The sequence below is a fragment of the Orbicella faveolata genome, unplaced genomic scaffold (genome assembly GCF_042242905.1).
Source record: "Orbicella faveolata isolate gen_17 unplaced genomic scaffold, um_ofav_v1 contig_47, whole genome shotgun sequence".
Classification (NCBI taxonomy): Eukaryota; Metazoa; Cnidaria; class Anthozoa; order Scleractinia; family Merulinidae; genus Orbicella; species Orbicella faveolata.
In genome coordinates, this window is record NW_028301577.1 from 18,177,577 (window position 1) to 18,191,488 (window position 13,912).

At 38.6% G+C, this 13,912-nt stretch overlaps 1 pseudogene across 1 annotated transcript; it reads right to left on the bottom strand.

The window, feature by feature from the left end:
- Window positions 1–553: 553 nt before the first annotated feature.
- Window positions 554–12,773, bottom strand: LOC110040801 (uncharacterized; annotated as a pseudogene). The gene is made up of 5 exons (XR_016204335.1): window positions 11,961–12,773; window positions 7,066–7,109; window positions 5,433–5,495; window positions 4,046–4,779; window positions 554–1,283 (listed from the first exon to the last, which is right to left on the bottom strand). The product of XR_016204335.1 is annotated as an uncharacterized LOC110040801 (transcript).
- Window positions 12,774–13,912: the final 1,139 nt, after the last annotated feature.

The window sequence follows — 13,912 nt, forward strand, 5'->3', positions numbered from 1 at the left end:
TCGTTATTTTTCTGTTTGACAGCGACTCGATATTGTAAGGAGAAATTAGAATTCGATCGCCCTTGAGACAAAAACAACATTAGGGTTGGCTATCATCTTGATTGAGACACATTAATTTTGACTGTTGCGCATTTTCTCCCATTATATTTAAGTATTACATAGCTTCAAAAACTTCGTGAGCCTGCAAGGTTTGAATTCTATTAAGTGGTAAAATACATTGGAAATTAGACAGAAAAAAGTCAAAAGGGGGGGGGGGGGGGTGAATAAACAAAAACGATAAAAAAGGACAAAATTGTTGAAAGGAATTTGTATCAGAACATAGTATGTCTTTGGCATGTGTTTGTCCAACTGATATTCCTTGGAAGGCAGATTGCGCATGAGATGGTTTTCGTCAGAGGACTAATTTTTAAAGAACTGAACTGGTCGTTACTAATGAGGTTGTCATAAAGCCAGACAGTGACGTTCACATTTGTTTGATGATTGTCACCGTCATCATAACGATTGTCACTGCATTTCACTGCATTTCAAGTTTTCGTCTGTGAGCCACACAGTTTTAGTGTCGACCGGGTACAGGAGACACCAGAAATTTGAACATAGACCAGCCAACTGAGCCAATAGTTTCTGCGGAGCCCATCCAATCATCACTGCTTGCATGGCTTGGGGGTGATCGCTTGAAAAATTTGTCTTGGCGGACGACGTACAAGTCGTTATCCGGCATGAAGAAGAGGAACTGAAAATCCTCCCAGCCCCCTGTGCCAATTTGTGAAGGGGTTACTAACCAGCAGTCAGTTGGATCCGTGGGAGGAGAACGCCGATACAGGTTTCCTTTAATGACTCCGTACAAGGTGCCTATTGGATCGAAGAAGAGGAATTTGAAGATTGACCACCCATCGGGTCCCACAAGTGATGCTATACCAAGCCAGTTAGGGTCAGTCCCTGGGAATCCAGGCGGGAGCCTCTTATACAACTTACCGTTGCAAACACCATACAGTATACCGTCAGGATCAAAGAAAAGGAACTGGAAGCACCTCCGTCCCACATTTCCGATAAGGGTGGCTTGGTTGATCCACTCTCTAGCCGAGGAGCTTTGAGGAGGCGGCTCCTTGTAGAACTTGTCATTCGTAACACATATAAGGTACCGTCTGGATGGAAGAATAGATGTTCGAAGTCGTTCCAGCCATCTGTTCCGATTTCTTTAGCTGTTCCAAGCCAGTCGGGGCTGGCACATTGTGGTGAAGTCCTCACGTAGAATTTGCCATCATGGTTCACGACACCAAAGAGTTCAAGACATGCCATGATACTACAAAAAAATAATAATAAAAATAAAAAACCAGACCAGTTCATCATTTTTATTGATTACCTTGTAGGTAATTTAACCTTGGTTTAACGTCTTGGGGCCTGTTTACAAGGAGGGAGGGTTACCCTAGCAAGCAGGTTAGCCCTAGCTGGAGAGCAAAAGATATTCAGGTTTACAAGCAAAATTTCACAGGTAGGGTAACCCTACAACCCCGGACAACTTAATGCAAGGAGTCTGGAAACAATTAGAAAGTTAACCCGGGTTGGCAGGTTAACCCTACCTGGAGTATTTACAGGGGTAAAAGTTGACGCGCCTGCTAGGGTAACCCTAGCACGCAGATAGGGTAACCCGCCTACCCGGGTAACCCTAGCTGCCTTGTAAACACGACGAACGAAAAAAGAGGGAATGTGTGACTGCTAGGGTAACCCGCTTGGCACGGTAACCCGCTTGGCAGGGTAACCCGCCTGGCAGGGTAACCCGCTTGCTAGAGTAACCCTCTTGCTAAGGTAACCCTCTCTCCTCGTAAACAGTCCCTGACTGTTCTTTGCACATTATACTCATTAATAGGGAGACTTGGACAGGTGTGATACATTTACCTGCACTCGTTTCAGTTCGTATAATTTTTTCTTTAAACTAATACAAGCCACTTAACTTAGGCCCTTCGCTCCAGGTGGTGAGTTTGAATGTTTTACCTTGCTTTGTGTTACACTTGAGTGATGTAGAGCTCTTTTGTCTTCTCTTGTGCTGCATGAAATATTAACGTAATTTTGAACATGACTGTTAGATTTATGAAGACCGAAGTTTGACTTGGAACCAATAACAACTCGAACATAATTTGCAAGGTGTGACAACCTATACAGAAGTAAACACGACACGAAGAACCGAACCAATATAACTATACTACTCACAATTAAGCTCCGAATACAGTGCAACGGTTTTTCCTAATCACTAGCATAAAGATACAGTGGAACCCCGTTAATCCGGTCAACAACGGACCACAAAAGTCTGGCCGTATTGACGGGGTGGCCATATTAAGGGGTTCTTTAAATAAGAAAATGACTGACTGAGCTTTTTTTCGGGCTAGAATAAAATGGCCGTAGTAACGTGACCGTATTCACGGGGTGGTCGTAAGGCGGGGTTCCACTCAACCTCGTTCCCAGGGTCTTTTCCCAAGCCAAGGAAAAGACCCTGGGAACGAGCTGAGGTTGGGTTCCACTGTACAATCCTTTTGTAAGTCTAGGTAATATCGCTGAACCAGTGGTATACCGTCGGCAACTAAGCATCATCAAGCGAGCGAACGGTTGAGTAATTTTGGTGTGAACAGATGAAACACTTTAGAATCAGTGGGTCTTTCTCTCTCATTTCGAATTTCCACCGCCACAATAGTCTGTAGAATTCAACTCTACAATCCTACCACTCTGCCTTGCAGTACAGGACATATAGATACAAGGAAGAAGTGGCCTTGCTGCTCGAGATGCGATTAAATTTGTGAAAACTGAAAAATTTGAGATATATTGCGTTGGTGAAAAGTGTTAATTCAAGCTTCCAAGGACGATATGTATTCTTGACAACTATGATGGGTGCTTTTAAATTTCGGTCTAAGCCGAAACAATTCAAGGAGTTGTGGCAAGTCTATAGTCGAATCTTAACAGTTTAAGGTGTTGTGACATTTGACAATTCTGTGAAGTAATTGTGACAAGCATTATTCGAGTCTTTGCTCTAATGCACAAACCTCTTAAGTCATCGTCTTAATTTTGCATATTCTGTTCTGCGATGAGCATGGCGCTTTCACTGATAAACGCGAAATATGGTGACGCTATATACTTACATCTGTCTAATTCGGCTGAAACCTTGTCATGAAATTTTAATAATGAATGGGTCCATCTTATAGTGTAATACCGAAGCGTTTAGTAAGAATACCTGTAGACAATTAAAAGGTATTTTCGAAGGGAAATAGCAAATTCTGTTGCATCCAAAAATATACCTCTTCAAAACTCATGAGCAAACGCCACTTGCCTCGGGTTATAGTAGTTAGGCCGTTCCAAAGCTAGGTAACACGCTCTCCCAAGATAACAAGATGTCTCTTGTATCCAATAGCTTACACTGGAAAACAGCTGTGGGCAAGAGCCTAAGAGGCCGCGCTAAAGCCTACGGGATTATTTTGGGGACCCCAATAATCAATTCAAATAGGATTTTGATCAGACAATTGCTTTTATGAGTGTTGATATTGACAGAGCTGCTTGAAGTCATATAAACTGCAAGTGCTAATTCCTTTTAAACGATATTATTTCTGGCATAGTCTTAATTCTGCTCCCACTACAATTTCTTCAACTGACAAATCTTAATTTAAATTCAGATAATGGTCACATGCTTCATCTAGCATTTCGAGTGTTGGTATTCCTAACTTGCAGAATAGCCCGTGGCTAGTGAGGGCTAGCGCGGAGTGAAAGAAATGAGGCAACCAAGACTTGGATGGTGCTTAGTAGGGAGGTCATCTACTGGGTACGTTCCGGATCTATGTGTTCATTACAACCTTACTCGAAAGACGAGTATAAAGGAAAGAACTCAAAAGTGTTCGTCATTCCCCTTTTATTTCTTGGTATTAACTCGTACAAAGAAAGAAACCCATAAACCATTTACTGATTTAGTGACCATTACAGTTACGTTTGACAGTCTATATTTTAATCCCATGTGTGTTCCCATCTACTAACTGCACTGTTGCAATGACTGCTGGTGCTCACTAGTTAGTGCCTGGTTGGTCCAGAGGCGACATCAGGTATTTGAACACAGACCAGCCACCTGTGCCGATCATCTTCGCGGAGCGCAACCAGTTATCACCTCCATGGGTTGGGACTGATCGTTTGTAGAACTTGCCACTGTGAACGCCGTACAAGTCACCATCAGCCATGAAGAAAAGGAACTGAAAACGATTCCAGCCGCCAGTGCCAATGAGTGTGGCTGATCCTACCCAGTTGTCACTCGCAAATTTGGGAGGAGCCCTCTTGTGAAACTTGCCGTTTTCCACGCCGTATAAGATTCCCAGTGGGTCGAAGAAGAGAAACTGAAAGACCGACCATCCACCTGACCCCACCAGTGTGGCGGATCCAATCCAGTTGTCATGACGGGAAGTTGGTGGGAGCCTTTTGTAAAACTTATCTCCATGAACGCCATACAGCACTCCCTCAGGATCAAAGAAGAGGAACTTGAAGGCGTTCCAACCATTTGTTCCAATCTGGGTGACTTTTTCGATCCAGTCTGCGGCCGAGGAGCCCTCGGGAGGTGGCCCCTTGTAGAACTTGTCATTCCAAACACCATATAAGGTACCATCTGGGTGGAAGAACAGGAATTGGAAGTCATTCCAACCCGCTGTCCCTATTTCTGTGGCTGATCCAAGCCAATTGTCTTTGGCATATTGGGGAGGAGTTCTCGCGTAGAGTTTACCATCAGTCACTCCAAACAGCAGATTCTCGCAAACTGGGGAGCTGGAACAAACGAGACAAGACGAAATGATTTAATCATTTTAATGCTGCATGTAGATGTGAAAATCTGCTGCTTCATTAAGGAAACACCCAGTAATTCCTTAATTTGCTTGCCAACCCTCTCGGCTTAGTGCAATGTATACAGATTTTGATAGTATCTGTTGAAACACTGGAAGTATCATTAACAATATAGGGTTTTTAAGATGCCAAACTTGTTTAAACACCGTAGAACTTGGTTTGTTTCATGTAAATAGTGTTTTGATAGTTTAGTCATGTGGTATTGTTCGCATCCAAAACCTTTTGAAACATCGGTTCGAATATAACCCAAGTATTGTTTGAAACGCAAAAGGATGACATTAAATAAGCATGGCCGGGTACGTGTAAAAAAAAACTTGATAGCAAAAAGATATGAACTCGGAGATTCAAAAGTTTACCAAAATTTTGACATCCTGTCTCGAAATTAAATTTGAAGAGTTGCTCCAAAATACTTGTTCTATTCTACCCTGTAGAATATTTTAATCCTATTTATTTGTATATTTGGTGGCATCTGGCGATATAATGGTGAAATCTGAAAGAAAACGTTCGATAATCATCCGGACCCTTTTAAGAAACGCATTTCCTATAACTTTCTTCAGTCCTTTAATTCTGATACCTACCAGCTAATGGCTCCAAAAACACTCAGCAAAAGGCACAGATGCAACTTGACGTCCATGATTGAACTAGAAAACAAATTTATACTTATATAGTTGAGTAAATTACCGGCTGTTGATAATTAAAACATGCATATGCACTATCTTTGTACTTTGTGATCTCTACATCGGGAGTCAATTCCAGGAGATTTATCGGAAATATTTTCTGACGACTCTATAACATTTTAATAATACTTTTGGGTCATATTGTTGAAACTCAAGAATCTTTGAAGTTCCTCTTGCAAACTATGCCGGATATTGTCGGATTATTTTAAGTGACTTGCTAGTAAAAACGCACTTTCTTTAAACTATTTAGACTAGTCAGATTTCGTAGCCATAATGCTGTAAAGAAATCCTAAACAAGACAGAAGATAAATTTGTACCCAAGTCACCTAGTCAGCATTAGAACAACTTGATTTACACAACAAAAGCGGTGAAGTCTGTATCAAAACAAGGTCACCTCCCGCCTCGCTGCCATTCAAAGGCCAGGTCACCGAGCAGACAACTCTAAAATGGTCTATTGGCAGTCAGTAAGGCAATATTGATATTTTTCATTCCCATTTCGCTTTGTCCACCTCGTTTGCCTTGAATACATCAAGTTCCACAGTCTTGGTAACGGCAATTGTTTTCAAAGGAATTCCAAAGGTAGAAAAGGTGTGAAATTTCCATATATGTTCGTTTAGACGCGGTAAAAGAGAAATGGGGGACTGATTTTATTTTTACTTTCTGCGTGATTCTTTGAAAATTCCTCGAGAATTGGAAGCGCTTGGTGTTATAATAGTCTATACTGACAAATATTCGCCAAATAAGCGAATCACGTTGTAGGAAAAGACATTTCGTCGCAAGAATGTAACTCTGTAATGTTTAATAACCATTTGAGAGCGTTTCATCAGTTTTGCAAATCACAAGGTGAGGCTCAACGACTTTAAGACTTAAATACTTCCTGCGTTTCCCGAAAAAGCGCGTCCTCAACGGCTTTCTATCTGACCAAAACTTTTGAGGACGAAACTCATTTTCGAAAATTGTGAATGGCCTGGAGACTGTCTTCTTTTTAGAAAATATGAGAAACCGTTTCTAGTTCTGTACATTTAACCAGAAAATGCTGCTCATTTGCTAATGGGAATGTTTTGAATTTCAATCTAAAATTGTAGGAAAGAGCCTCATGTTAGAGTTGATAACCACTGCACAGTTGGACATTATAGCATGCGAGAAAAACATTCAGAAAGTGTTACGTATAGGTCTCTTTGTAATTATTAGGAGTTGCCAAGAGATGACTCGATCTTCTCAGTTCCGAACACTTCGCGAACCCAAAACTCCGAGGAGGAGAAGTTAAAGCGCCTGTAACATATCAAGGCAAAGAAAACCTAGCTAAACTCAGACAACCTATTTATCACCGAAACTGCATGCACTCTCCCGGTAATTGTTCATTTAAAAAAAAAAAAAGCATCTCCTTGTGAAAACATATGCCTTGTTCTCAGAAAAAAATAGTAAAAAGCCTGCAACATGCCAAGTTCGCCATCAATAGAGAGTCTAAAACTTAGTTCGTGAACGGCGGTGTCATTAACGCAGTAACATTGCAATCCTTGATCTTTCTACCTACCCGTGATATTCGTGAAGAAAATGGGCACTGTACTGTTTGAAAATCTGCAGAAAAGGAATACATGCAAATCAGCAGTCAGTTTTTCGATTGTAGTTTGAATTTTGGTTGAAGGAGAAAATTTGAAACGGGAAAGTTTTTAGCGTATCCTACCTGTTTTACTCTGGAAAACTGATTGTCTAAATTACAGTGAAAACGGCGATTAAAACCAGTTGTGGGTGTGGATGGTCAAAATTGTCGCCTTTCCAGTGGTGCGTTGATTTATTTTTTTATTTTTTTTATTTTTTATTTAAATGAAGCACTTTATTAATACACCTAAAACACACGCACATTACACTTACATGCACTGTTGAAGTTTTACAATGTTCATTAACTTTTCTCATACATAAAAGAAAAAGAAAACGTGACAGCTAAATAACTACACAGAACAAGAAAAGAAAAAAAAATATACAAATACAAAAAAAACAAAAAACAAAAAAAAACGGGGGTCTATGCATTAGCTTTTATGTATTACAATTTTTTAACACTACATTATTGATATTAATTGAGAGCATTTTTGGATTTACTACGTTAACCTTGTATTGTAATAACTCTGTTAATTAATCAACTTAATACCCCATAAGTGGTGTTTTTTAGATAAGCGATTTTACGTTTAAGCACATTTTTCTAGTTTCCATTGAACGATCAGTTTATTTACAAGTTCATCTAGAGACAATTCTTTCTGAAGATATTTAGAAGCATAGATATATTGTTTGACCAGGATGATGAGCAGATCTAGCTTGCGTTTTAAAGGGTCTGACAGCACATCAGTCACGTGACATGTGTCATGAAAAGCAATTTGTTCTTTTGAAAGTATTATCTCAGTACTTTGAGAATGATTGAACCATGATATAATTTGTGAATAAAGTTTTACAGACTCCTTGAAATCAATGAACGTATGTTCTATTGAATCCGCGTTAAAGCAATATATACATTTATTGTCCTCGGCTAAATGATATAGTTTAAGTTCTTTCTTCGTTACAATTGTTCTATGTAAGAAACGAAAACAAAATTGGCGAAGTTTATTGTCCTTAGTGAGGCGATATATATCTTGAAAGCATCCAATCCAGTCACCAAGTTTTTCAGGAAATTTACTCTGCCACTTTTTTACACCACTCGGGACAATAGGGGTATGATTATTAAACAATTGGTAGTAATTTTTGCAGCGTGCTTCAGCCAGATTAATTAGAGTTTGATTTGAAAGAATGGATGGGGAGGTCGAAGAAAGATCAGCTGCAGGTATAAAAGTTTGAGTTGCTCTCCTTTTCAACTCCGATGGAATGGCTGAAATTAGCTGAAAGTAATGCATATAATTTGTGGTGATGTTAAACTTGTTGCTGAACTCTTCATATGACAGAAACTTTCCCTTAGAATTTAGCACATCCTTTATCGTCACAATTCCGCGTTCAAACCACGATTTCCAAAATAGAGTTGCATTATCTATAATTATTGAATTGTTACTCCAAAGAATGAGTTCGCCATTTGGAAAGATGTTAGCCGTATTTTTGAGATCTTGAAAATATTGAAGAAGTTCTCGATAAAAGAGTGGCAGACCTGTTTTCAAAAGTTTTACATTATAATTACACTTAAGGAGAAATAATAAACCACCATAATTTCGAAAATAGTAATTAGGGATTACCTTCCATTTATCGTCAGACTCTCCTAGTAATCTACCAATCCAAGCCAAGCGTAATGATTTAACGACCATGTAAAAATTAACAAAATTAATTCCTCCTTCTGCTACTGGTTGATACATAACCATTCTCTTTATTTTATCTTTCCTGTTTTTCCATAGAAAGGCGAACAGATTCTCTTGAACTGCCTTAATAACCGATTCTGGAACGGTCAACATAGATGCTGCATACACTAGCTGTGATATACCTAAAGCTTTCACCAGTAAAGACTTGCCATATATTGTGAGGTCTCTTGAAAGCCATAAATTTAATTTTGTTTTCATTTTGTTGATCTTATCATAAAAATTTTTCTCAGTACATTTACTATTGTTGTAGGATAAATGGACGCCAAGAACTTTAATGGGTTCTTTAGTTGTTTTAAAGTCAAGTACTTTCAAATTACTGTCTTTCATGGAGCCGATCCACATAACTTTAGTTTTCTTCTTATTTAATTTCAATCCAGAAATAATTCAAAAACAATCCAAGATCTGTATATAGGGTTTGAGAGATTCAACATTTTTCGTTATTATAGTGGTGTCATCAGTAAATTGTGAGATTTTGATCACCTGGTCATCTGGGAGGTCAACGCCTCTGCAGCTTGGTTCTTGGCGTATCTTTATTGCTAGCAGTTCCACCGCAAGGATAAATAAGAGAGGACTTAGCTGGCAACCTTGACGAACTCCTCTTGATATATTGAAATAGTTGGTCAAAAATCCACTATTTATAACTGCGCTTTGTACACCATTATAAAAGATTGATATCCATCTTTTGACATTTGGGCCAAAATTGATAACATTCAAGGCTTTAGCAATAAGATCCCATTCAAGGCTATCAAAAGCCTTCTCGAAGTCTATAAAAAGGAGAAGTCCCGAGGTCTTTTTAGCATTTAGATATTCCATTATATCGCTTAAAAGTCTTATGTTCTGGCCTATATACCTTCCCTTAACAAATCCGGTTTGATCTGGACCAATTAATTTTGGTAAGTATTTTTCTATTCTTTTTGCCAAAGCTTTAGTCAAAATTTTATAATCACTATTTAGCAGTGATATTGGACGCCAGTTGGAAAGTTCGGACAGATCCCCATCAGCTTTTGGTATTAACGTTATTACTCCCCTCCTTTGAGAAATAGATAAAGACCCACCTTGAAAAGCTGCATTATAAGAATTTAGCAGATCTCGCCAAATGAGATCATAAAAAGACTCATAAAATTCTTTAGTGAATCCATCCTCACCGGGAGTTTTGTTGTCCGAGAAAGAGCTCACCGCCTCTTTTAATTCTTCAAAGGTAAAATCACGTTCTAGCGAATCTTGCTCATCAACATTCAGTTGAGGGATTTCAATACCTTCAACAAAGGACTCGAAACTCTTGTTTTCACCTTGAGATTCACTTTTTAGATTTTTGGATGTGTACATATTACTATAAAATTTCTCCAATTCTTTCTCGATCTGTTTTGGTTCTGATACTCTATCGCCATTCTCTAATTTCACCTCGCGTATAAGCTTTTTTTCATAATTCGTCTTCTCCAAGTTAAAAAAATATTTTGTGGGTTTTTCGCCCTGTTCCAACCATTTTACTTTTGATCTAAAGATAGCCTCTTTTCCTTTCTGTTCATATATCTTTTTCAATTCTTCCTGGCGGCTTCATACTCCACAAAGATGTTTCGATCTAAAATTTCAAAATCCGTATTACAAATTTTATAGTCGAGGTCTTGTAGTTCTTTTTGAATTGTTGATTCCCTTTTCCTAAGTTCTAATCTTTTTTCTTTAGAATATTTAATTATTTTCATTCGTAATTCCATTTTGATTAATTCCCACAATAATTGCTTATCTTTAACATAGACGTATTTCTCGTGTATTTGGGGATAAAAGAATGCAATACGTTCTTTAAAATCATCGTCTTCTAGAAGAGAATTGTTGAATTTCCAGGTGCCCGGACCTCTGTTGAACTCATTTCTAATGCTAATTTTTAAAAAGGTAGCTTTATGATCCGGTGCAATTGACATTCGAATCTCAGCAGTTTGGACTTCAATGGAGATCGAGCGGGAAACAAGAATGAAATCTATTCTCGATTTCAAGTTTATAGTTTTAGATTCGTAGGTAAAGGATTTTGTGTTTGGATACAATTTTCGATAGATATCTAGAAGGTTCAATTCGTTCATAAGATTGCTAACCGCGTCTCTATAGTTTGTGGATTTCCAAACTACACCCCCACTTTTATCTGCTTTAGAAAGTGTACAGTTCCAATCACCCGCGATAATTAACCTAGGGGTGTCTGTTTTTCTCACGAGAAATTCACTTAAATTCTTTATAAATTCGTTTTGTTCTCGATAATCAGTTGGTGCATAGATATTTACAATGAAAAATGTTTCCTCGAAGATTTTAAGTTTTGAAATCAAAATTCTGCCTTGATGATCCGATTGAACGACGTCGAAGTTAATAGATGAATTTGGATTCAATAGAATGCATACGCCCTTAGAATGCGCAGTTCCGTGGCAAAAAAGAATTTTTCCACCCCATTCTGTCGACCATATTTTCTCATCATCCGGTTGCGAATACGTCTCCTGTAAACAAAAGATAGAAGCTTTTTGCTGTTTTAAATAACAAAACATTGCTCTCCTTTTGTTTGGATTTCTTATACCTCGCACATTTAGCGAGAGAATTTTTAATTTGCATGCCATTGCTGTGTGAAAAGGTTGATTGCATAACCTATATTGATAAAGAAATGCATGACCCAAAGACTGAAAATCTTTACGTAAAAAGAGACGAAAAAAGACATAAAGCTAACAAAACACTGCTTAATTAAGGTAAAAAAAGTACAAGACAAATTAAAGTTAAAGAATTAATTAGCAAAAAAAACAGAATAATGTACCTAGTAGCTCAACAAAGAAAGTTGGCACAACTAAACAACAACGTCTTCTCACTTCTGGGAATTAACAAACTAACCGGCTATCTGAGCCTCGAAATCCTAGGTGCTTACTAGAGAGGTCGACAACTTGACGTATTTAAGTATGCAAAATTAACAAAGCTAAAAATTTGTTTATAGTTCATCATTTTAGATTTATAAAGCCTTTAGATCTTCGAAGGAGTCAATCCTTTGAGCTTTGGAAGTGAGTTCCGGTTTGAAGAAAATTTTCCCGTCTACAGTCCACGCTTTGCCGTTATGATATTTTTTTCTAACTTTTCTTACCTCTTTAAAGAGCTCAGTCCTCCATGATGTTAAATTCTCATTGATGTAAATCTTGCCCGGTCCTAAGCCATGTGAGGTCACATTTCTAAGATACGATCTAGCTTTATATAACTTGTTCTTGGCGTTGTAACTTGCAAAACGGACGATAATTGGACGAGGTTCGGTCTTAGATTTTGTGTTTAATCTATGAACAATGTCAATGCCGCCTCGTGTTAAATTCACATTCAAAAGTTTTCCCAATTCAATTACATTCTCCGCATTATCTTCTTCTTCGCGTTCAGCGATCCCATGTATCACTAGATTAAACTTTCGAGTGTACTGTTCTAAATCGTCATGTCTTCCTTCAACATCGTCCACTCTTTGTTCTATTTCTTTCGAATGTGCTTTGGACTTCGACAGGTCATCTTCAAGTGATTTTACTTTGGATTTTAAGCTCTTGTTTTCTTCCATCAAAATATCTACTTGGACCTTTGTGGAAGCTAAATTTTCTTGCAGCTCTTTGTAAGTTACCTTCAACAAGTCACGTCATTTACTAGCTTCTCTGTGTTTGATTTGATTTCCGTGAGAACTTTCCACACATCGGCCAGTGATGGCGCCTCGTCGATGCTGTCTTCGGACGCCATTTGCGGGCCTGAAACTTCGTCTTGCAGTGTTGAAGAGCCTTCTAAACTTGAGGAACTGCTTAACTTCTTGCGTTTTCTTCTTCTATTTCTTGTCATATTCAACTATCCCCTACATTTGCAAGCATTTTGCCTCTCGAGCGAGCGAACTTAAAAACGTGCGTCCATCCTTGGCGTCAGCTCGTCCCAGTCTCCATTGGTGCGTTGATGACATTTCTAATTATTATTCAGCTGCATTCAAATGGTAAAATGTGTTCTACTTATTAAACTGTGTGGGGTTTCTATTGGTTGTTGACGTTTCCATCTTTGCTCTCGCAGTGGATGAGCCAAACACTCTTTCATAGGCTTGGCAATGACCACTGCTTTGTAAGAATTCAAAAGCCGACACGATCTTCAAAAGGCGCTTACATCTATTTCCTCATAACAGTTCTTTCTTTCCTGATATTCTGCGTTTGTCACAATCAAATTAACATTCGAAGTAACAGTAACAGTGTCGTTCTTTAAAAATTCTTAATGCTGTGATTAAAGAGATTGTTACCCCGGCAACAAATGTTTAGTTATTGTTATTTCTCAGGTAGACATAGAGCCGGTTTCAAGCTGTTTTAATACTAAAATAAATAACCTGCCTTCAGGCTGTGATCACCGGGGAGGCAAGGTATGATCGCATGTTAGGAAAAAGAGGACAAACTAGATTTCCTCAACCAAGTTTTTGCGAAATGACAACTTACGATAATGAGAATAGTACATCATTGAACAACGCAACATGAGCCACGTTTACGAAGAAGGACGAAGAAGCATTTGACAATTTTCCCGCCAAAATTTAATTAAAGCGGCGGCTGCACAATACGGGTCACGTACTGCAATCTCGCGGTTGTCCACTTGTTTGCGCCCGAAAACATGTACCTTCGTGTGTCGCTTGTATTTTAAAACCAGTTTCAAAACCGTTGGCTTATGCACTGCAAACGGACAACAACGCAAGCAAAGACATAAATCGGCAAAAAAACTGTGACTCCCGCTGTACTAATATGTCTAATATTTGGTCATACAGATCTTTTCCTCGCGATGCTTAGAGGGTTGTTTAAGTTTACCTTCGTATGTTACGCGAACAATTAGATATTTTTTGTGGGTTATTTTATGGAGAAAACCCTTGACGCATGCCTCCAAAAAAAAAAACAAAGCACAATGCTTTTTCTGAGAGCAAAATATAGGAAAGGTAGGCGAGATCACACAATAGTAAGCTAGAATTTAATTTCGGAGCTGCCTGCGCCTTTCGGAATGATTACGCCGATCAAATATTTTGTACCGTTTTTAAACAAACTACCTGACGCTCTT